Source organism: Staurois parvus, unplaced genomic scaffold (genome assembly GCF_062004578.1).
Source record: "Staurois parvus isolate SC_StPar_1 unplaced genomic scaffold, SC_StPar_1.0 ptg000415l, whole genome shotgun sequence".
NCBI lineage: Eukaryota > Metazoa > Chordata > Amphibia > Anura > Ranidae > Staurois > Staurois parvus.
The window spans coordinates 2,573,900-2,582,150 of record NW_028318211.1 but is presented as its reverse complement, the minus strand read 5'-3'; positions in this window follow the sequence as shown (position 1 = coordinate 2,582,150).

The window sequence follows — 8,251 nt, the reverse complement described above, 5'->3', positions numbered from 1 at the left end:
GGGGGTTTGCTAATAGCGTTTCCAGTTTGTGGTGCTCAGATACAGTGTAGTTCTCCTTTAAGACGTAGTACAGTTTTTGGCGACCTTGTGAGGTAAGATAAATTCATTCGAGTAACCTGAACCAAAATATTTTCAAAGTGATCTCATTATTCCACAGAAAATTTAAATTTCAGTCTGGCTCTGCAAGTTTTCCTACTTTAGTTGAAAATACTCATTGGTACTCTAGTTAAGTGTTCTTACATGGCAAGACCACTTACTGTTATCTCACATATATATTCTTATTCTTATAGCCAAATTTACCACCCTAACTCCTCCCACAGTTTTTACACTACATAGACAGTAATATACCGAAACGTGTAGATAGTTCCCGATTGGTGTGCTATTACTTTGTGGAACGTTTCGCCGAATAGTTCACAAAATATTGCCGTTTTTGTGGTGAAATTGGTCCCATAGGAATGAATGGCGTAATGTTAAAAACTAGAGTGGGGGCTGACAAAAGCTAGAGTGTGAGCTGAAAAATCAGGACATTATTTCTAAACTGCCATCACTCCCTCATTTTCAAGCCCACCTACACAAATCTTATATCAAAACGTTCAGCTATCCCTATTGCCACTAAAAATGTCCTTGGCTAAGCCATAGTCCTGATAGTTTTCACAATATGACCATTTGTTTTCAACTCACGCCACCCATTGACATTCATTGAAACTCCACTCTAGCCACCTCAAATTTGAAGGGAAATTTCTAAATTGCGACTGTGCCTTCATTTTTAATATTTCAGAGACATACTATGCATCAAAATGTAGGTCTGGGTGTTGTGATTCTCACAATATAAAGCTCTTCTGTGTAGGATTTATAATTTTTACACTACAACCATTTGAAGATGGCAACTGCCAGTGAAGTGAGCAAGTTGGAGCAGTTTGTTTTTAACCGCTCTTCTCTGCCCTTGCTGTAGAGTGAGTTGCCATAGGAACCCAGATGTGTGAGCAGGCAGCAGAGTGACAAAAGCTAGAGTGTGAGTTGTAGACTACTGGTGGAGGCAAGAACACTTCACACAATTTCCCCAGAAATTGTAGATTTTCTAGTTAGAATTGTTGTTCTATGCCCATAGAAGATGAATGAGTATGCTTTCAAAATCTTTCTAATATTGATAGCTTTCTGGACTAAGACATTATCGATCTCTCAGCAATTACCAATTACTACATCTCATGGCAGACACATTTATGAGGCATTACCTGGACAGGATTATACTCAAGTACAATATATAACAAACTGTTATTTCGCCATAACCGGTTTTTCAGTAGACCATTTATCGGAACAGAAAAACGTGATTTTTTTTTAACCACCTGAGCTTTGGAAGGTTTTACCCCTTTCACAACCAGGCCATTTTTTCCTATTTAGCATTGCGCTACTTTAACTGGTAATTGCTTGGTCATGCAACACTGTACCCAAATGTAATTTTACACAAAAATAAAGCTAGCTTTGTATTGGTGGCATTTGATCACCACTTTTATTTTTTATTACATGCACAAAAAAAAAACCCCAAAATATTGAAAAAACATTTTTTTTTACTTTCTGCTATAAAACATATCCAATCAAAATATAAAAAAAACTCAAATTTCTTCATAAATTTGGGTCAAAATGTATTCTTCTACATGTCTTCAGTAAAAAAAATCCCACAGATCAACCATTGATTGGTTTGTGTGAAAGTTATAGTGTCTACAAACAAAGGTATATATACTGGAATTTTTGTTTTAATTTTTTTATACTAGTAATGGCGGTGATCAGCGACTTATAGTGGAACAGTAAATATTTCAAATAGAACGCACTAAGGTCAAACAATCAACTAAATGCCAGTGTACAAATTAAAGTGATAACAATGAACAAAATTCAAACAAATATTGGTATTCAATCCCAACATGTGAATTTAAGTGCAATGGTGCTATATCCTTAACGGTGAACCTCCATACTGAAGTGACAAGTGCTTCACTGTGTTCACACTGGTGCCCAACATGGATGTAAACTCACCGTCATCTCATGACCACCTATCTCTAGGTTAGTCAAAATTAAATTTTTATTATTATCAATGCTAATACTTTACACTGTCACTGTAATAATGACACTGGCTGGGAAGGGGTTAAAATCTTGGGGTAATCAATGAGTTAAGTATGTGCCTACCAAGTGTTAAGGTGCGTAATATGTGCTGCTTATTACTAAAAATCTATTTGTTCCTTCTCCCTGTTCTTTCTGTCCAGAGCCCTGTATTGTTTGTCAACATAGGGTTCGGGGCTGTGATAGGACGCAGCCGATCAGCAGGTCACGACCAACAATCATTGGCCATGAACTGCTGACAAAATCCCACTGTGTCCAATAACAGGGGAAGGGAAAAAGCACGCACGCCCTGAGCCCATAAACAGGCAGTGGCATACATGTATGTTGCTGTGCCTGTAGGAGCATCTCATCCACAGTACAATGGGGGCAGGTGGTCCTAAACTGGATAATTTATATGTTCTGTTCTGTTCTGTATTATTATATTAACTAACTGAGCAAAAACTTAAGGAAAGGAACATCCACTTTATTAAGCTACAACTTCCAACCAATTTATGAAATGTTGCCAATGATGTTTGCAACAGTGAAATTGCTGTTAAGGTGTACATAAAAGCCAGAGCTAGATAATCCACAAGGCAGCCTAGATGGGAGGATGTTCAGAGGCCCCAGCTACAACTGTCATGCTCCTGCACTAAACCAGTGGATAGAACTATTGGTCAAAGCTGTGCACCTGCCTGTAACGTCCCCTGATGGTAAAGGCCAAGCCAGTACAGGTAATGCAAATGTTGGCTCTCTGAGATAATTAAAATCCTAACCTAAATCAACATCATATTGCAGCAATGCCAACCTAGCCTTAAAAAGGATGCAATTTAAGGTAGTATTTGATTAAGACCAACACTGTAAGGGCCTGTTTCGAAGAGCTTTGGGCATCAGTTTGATATTATTATTATTATTATTATACAGGATTTATATAGCGCCAACAGTTTGCTCAGCGCTTTACAATATAACGGGAGACAATACAGCAACAATACAGTTCAATACAAGAGGGAAAGGAGGGCCCTGCTCCTTGGCGCTTACAATCTAGGAGGGAGGAGCTAGTGGTACAGAAGGTAGTAATTGTGGGGGATGGACTAGTAGGAAGAGTAGAAGATTCCATTATTAGCTGAGGGCAGGATAGGCTTCCCTGAAGAGATAGGTTTTCAGAGATCGCCTAAAAGTGAGCAGAGTAGGCGATAGTCTGATAAATTGGGGTAGAGAGTTCCTGCGATTCGGTAGGCCAATGAGGAGGGAGTTGCAATAGTCAAGGCGAGATATAACAAGGGAGTGAATAAGTTGCTTAGTGGTTTCTGTGGTTAGGAACGGGCGTATCTTGGAGATGTTGCGGATGTGAAGTCTACAAGATTTGGACAGTGATTGGATTTGAGGGTGAAAGGACATATAGGAGTCTAGGATTACACCTAGTACCCTGGCATGAAGGGAGGGACTGATGATTGTGTTATTGATCTTGATGGAGAAGTCAGGGGAGGGGGCACGGGATGGGGGGAATACTAAGAGCTCAGTTTTGGAAAGATTGAGTTTGAGGAAGTGAAGTGACATCCATGCCGATATGTTGCTTAGTAGGTTAGTAATGCAAGAGGAGACTGAAGGGGTGAGGTGAGGGGTAGAAAGATAGATTTCTGTGTCATCAGCATAGAGATGGTACTTAAAGCCATGGGAGTTTATCAAGTGACCAAGGGAGGAGGTGTAGATGGAGAAGAGAAGGGGTCCAAGGACAGAACCTTGAGGGATCCCTACAGAAAGAGGGAGTGAAGAGGAGGAGGCAGCGTTATAGGTAACACTGAATGAGCGCTGCGATAGATAGGAGGAGAACCAGGAGAGAGCAGTGTCTCTGAGACCAAGAGAGTGGAGTTTTTTGAGGAGGAGGGGATGGTCACCATATCAAAAGCCGCAGAGAGGTCAAGTAGTAAGAGTATGGAGTAGCGGCCATTGGTTTTAGCTGTTAGTAGATCATTAGTGAGCTTTAGTAGGGCAGTTTCAGTGGAGTGTAGTGAGCGAAAGCCAGACTGTAAAGGGTCAAGAAGGTTGTTGTCAGTGAGGTGGGAGCTCAGGCGATTGTAGACTAAGCATTCTAGGAGTTTAGAGGTAAATGGCAGCAGGGAGATGGGTCTTAGGTTGTTCAGGTCGGTGGGATCCAGAGAGGGCTTTTTAAATATGGGAGTGATGTGCGCATGCTTTAGAGGGGAGGGGAAGGCACCAGTAGAGAGGGAAAGATTGAAGATGTGAGGGAGCATAGGATGGAAGAAGAGGGTGGCAGGATCCAGGGGGCAGGTAGTGAGATGGGCTTCTGAGAAAACCTTAGTGACCTCTTCGGTAGTAGCAAGGTCAAAAGAGGAAAGTGTTGAGGGAGGTTTAGTATAAGGTATGCTAAGTGGGATGGATGTCTGTGCAGTGGCGATGCCATTACAAATTGCATCAATCTTGTTTTTGAAATGATTTGCAATCTCGTGAGCAGTGAGTGAGGTACTGGGTGGAGGTAGAGAAAGTAGAGAGTTAAAAGTAGAGAAGAGAGGATGAGGACTGGATGAGAAGGTATTAATAAGAGTGACAAAGTAGGCTTGTTTGGCAGCATGAAGGGAGAAATTTTATGTTAAGAAAGCAGATTTATATCGAGTGAATGCTTGCTGGGACTTGGTTTTACGCCACAATCGCTCCAGCGCACGACTATGTCGCTTAAGATTTCTGGTGTCGTCAGTCTGCCAAGGTTGTAATGGACAGGGCCTGATGCTTCGTGTTGTTAGAGGAGCAAGTGAGTCTAATGCGGATGAAAGCGAACTGTTGTAGACAGCAGTGGCCAGGTCAGGGCAGGATGGGGTAGAGATTCTGTCATAGAGTTGGTCAGTTGCCCAGTGGAAGGGAGCAGGGTTCAAGTTGTGAAGGTTTCTGCGGGTAATTGTTTGCTGCTTGGAGGGATAGGTGTTTGAAGATGAGGATGCTTCTGAGATCATTTAAAATTCATTGACAGGTGCAGGGGCGGACTGACAACTCATGGGGCCCCGGGCAATAGGGGATCATGGGGCCCCATGTCCTTGCCCAAACTCAAAAAAGCCTATGAAAAAGGTACCAGGGATATCTCATGGGGCCCCCTACTGACCCTGGGCCCTCAGGCAGTGCTCGAATTTCTAAATGGTCAGTCTGCCCCTGCTCGAGGGATCGCTGCTGTGTTATCCCAAGTGTTGCTCGGGGTTACTGCTTCTGGTACTGAAATTAACCTCGAGCTATACTCGGGATTACCGCCAGGAAGGTTAAAGGTAGCTTCTCAAAGTGCTTTACAAAGAAAACACAAGAAATACACAGGATAAAGGAAAGGGAAAAAGAACAATTAAGTGAAAGCTTGTCTAAAGAAAAAAGTTTTTGGATTTGAGTTGCTTCCAAATATGCTTATAAAAACTCATATTCTTTTTCACTGCACTTTTTAAGCATCATATGCATCTGCTGGTGGAGGAAGAATGAATACAGGCTCATGGTACACATATAGCTCCTCCCCAGGATAAATATAAGAAATAGTACGGAATGATAAGGAAAAACAAAGGGATCTTTTCACATGATATGCTAAACTTAAAGTGTTACTAAACCCACAACAGTAAAATCAGTCTGTATATGCAATAAAGCATGCTTGTTATACTGTGGAACCTAAACAGTTAATCCTCTGCATTAAAAAGGCTGTTTGATCCTGAATTCTCTGATCTTCCCCTTCTTTCAGTGTCCCCCTCTTATCTCATTCGAAGACATATCATGTGGGGACACTCTGCACATGCTCGGTTTGGTGTGTATTGCTAGAGGGGTTTTTTTTTTTCTTGGAAGAGTGCATGTGGTCAGCACAGGGCCAATCAGCACTGTCCAGACATAGGGTCAGGGGTTCTGCATCCTCCTAGAGCAGAAAGAAAATGCTTCCTACCAACTTTTAGCAGTACTCTGCTGAACACTGATAGAAGTCACAAGACTGCACTAGCTGCTGATGACAAAAGGTATTTAGCAGTTTATATTTACTAAAATAATTGCATTTCCATGTTCTGTGTACTGTGGGAGACCTGATATAGTGAATTCAGCATCCTGAATTTAGTAGCACCTTAAAACAAGAACATATACCCACTTCAGCTGTAGTACTTTTATACCCCTTATGCAGTTTTACATTTTGGCAATAACCCTATCATTACTTAAGATAAAGCATCTCCAACATTGTTTTTTGGGTGGGACAAACAAATCATCAGAGAAATGATAGCTATGGGGAGAAGGGGAGAAAGCAGTCAATTCTGGATGGTTAGACAATTCACACAACTAAATAATAAGTGATTTTTAAGTTGCCAAATCAAACAAATATGTACCAAAGTATAATAAATATACAAATGTATTGACATATCAATAAAAGTAGCAGTATAACGCAATAGAAGTTAAAAACAAAAGCAGCTATCCATATATTTTGTGACTGTATTTTTTTCCATTCTCAACATGTTTTGCCATTCATGACTTCTTCAGACGATAACAGGAAATTTTGTACAAAAGAATACCACTACAAAGGATAGAAAATTAAAGCATGTACAGTATAATTAATAATTACATATACTGTATATGAAAACGCATTGATAAAACATCAAGCCTTTTCAAGGCTGGATATACAAATTACAATATATACAAATTTATTATACAGAAAACAGATTTAAATCCTCTGGAAAAAACACTCACCAGGAAAATTGTTACCACTAGGGTTCCCTTTAATTTAGACCAATTTTACTTGTCCATGAATGGACAAGAACCCCTGATAATAGGGTGTGTTGGCAACCACAGCAAAGGCACAGTTATACCACCTCAGATCCATCTAGAAAAAATATATATACAAATACCAAATGGTAGAAATAATATTTAATAATGAAGATATTAAATCTGTAAATTTGTGTGTTCATGTGACATACCAATATTAAAGATCCCTACAGACTTATCCAGATAGATATGAAACTTGCAATGAAGGAAGGTAGATTTCCTCCCATTTTAAATAGCATGGGAAACCTGTAAATTCAAGAAATATGAAGAGACCATCCAAAAGGACATGCTGGAACAGTAACAACACAGAATGGGGAGAACCCCATCAATCAAAGAAGCCAACAAAAGTACTCTCACTGCCTTTCAAGCACATCACAAATGTCCATTAAACTCAGCAACAAGCAATTTCTTAGGTTAGATAAAGGGAGTCCTCCAGGTGGCAACTAAACGCCAACATGGCCACCCATTTCTACCTCTCTACCATTGAAGGTGAGTTGTCAAAACAACTCACCTTTGATGGTCTTTCTAATTTACTACTCTCACCTCATATTCCATTCTACTTCCTATATATGCATCCAAATAGAAAAAGAGCTGGGAGAACATCTAGAAGTAGAAGATTGGTTGCAAACCTGGAAAACTGCAAAATCTAGCTACCCTAATGTTAATACACTTGAGGCAAATTATAAACCACTGTCCAGGTAGTAGCTGGTACTATCCCGGATAGCAACATTTGCCCCAGATTGTTCTTCACAATGCTTCAGAGCTTCCAACACGTAGGGTGCTTTTTATCACATTTTTTTTCACAATACATTTTTATGGAGGTTTTAAAGTTTGGGCAGCGATTGGGCAGGGGCTGCAGCATTGGGAACATGTTACATGTTCCTCCCTAAAAACAGATGGAACGTGTAACAGGTTCACAAAGATGAGCTACTGTATGTGGGCCGTACTATTAGGACCCTACGGAAAAGATTTGGCGAACATAGCAGGCTAGTGGATGGTGGTATTACGAAACATAGTGTACCACGCCACTTTGCTGAATATCACTCCAAATCCTCCTTGGATTTACATGTTTGGATGATTGAGTCCTTACCCGATTGTCTCCCCCAGGCTGAGCATTTCCAAAAACTTACTTTGTCGACAGGAAACTTATTGGATATTTACCCTGGATACCCTGGCTCCCAAGGGTTTAAACAAGGAGATTGAGAGCCATACTATTTATTTAATTATCTATCTCATCGTCTCGATTATGTGTGTGTGAGCTTGGGAGTAATTTCCTAGTTTTTTATGTACCCTAGCACACCTTATATGTATTGCACAATATAGGTATGGTGTGTCCTTAAGAAATTATTATACCGTTTTTTCTTTGCATTAATTCCAGTGATTTTAAATG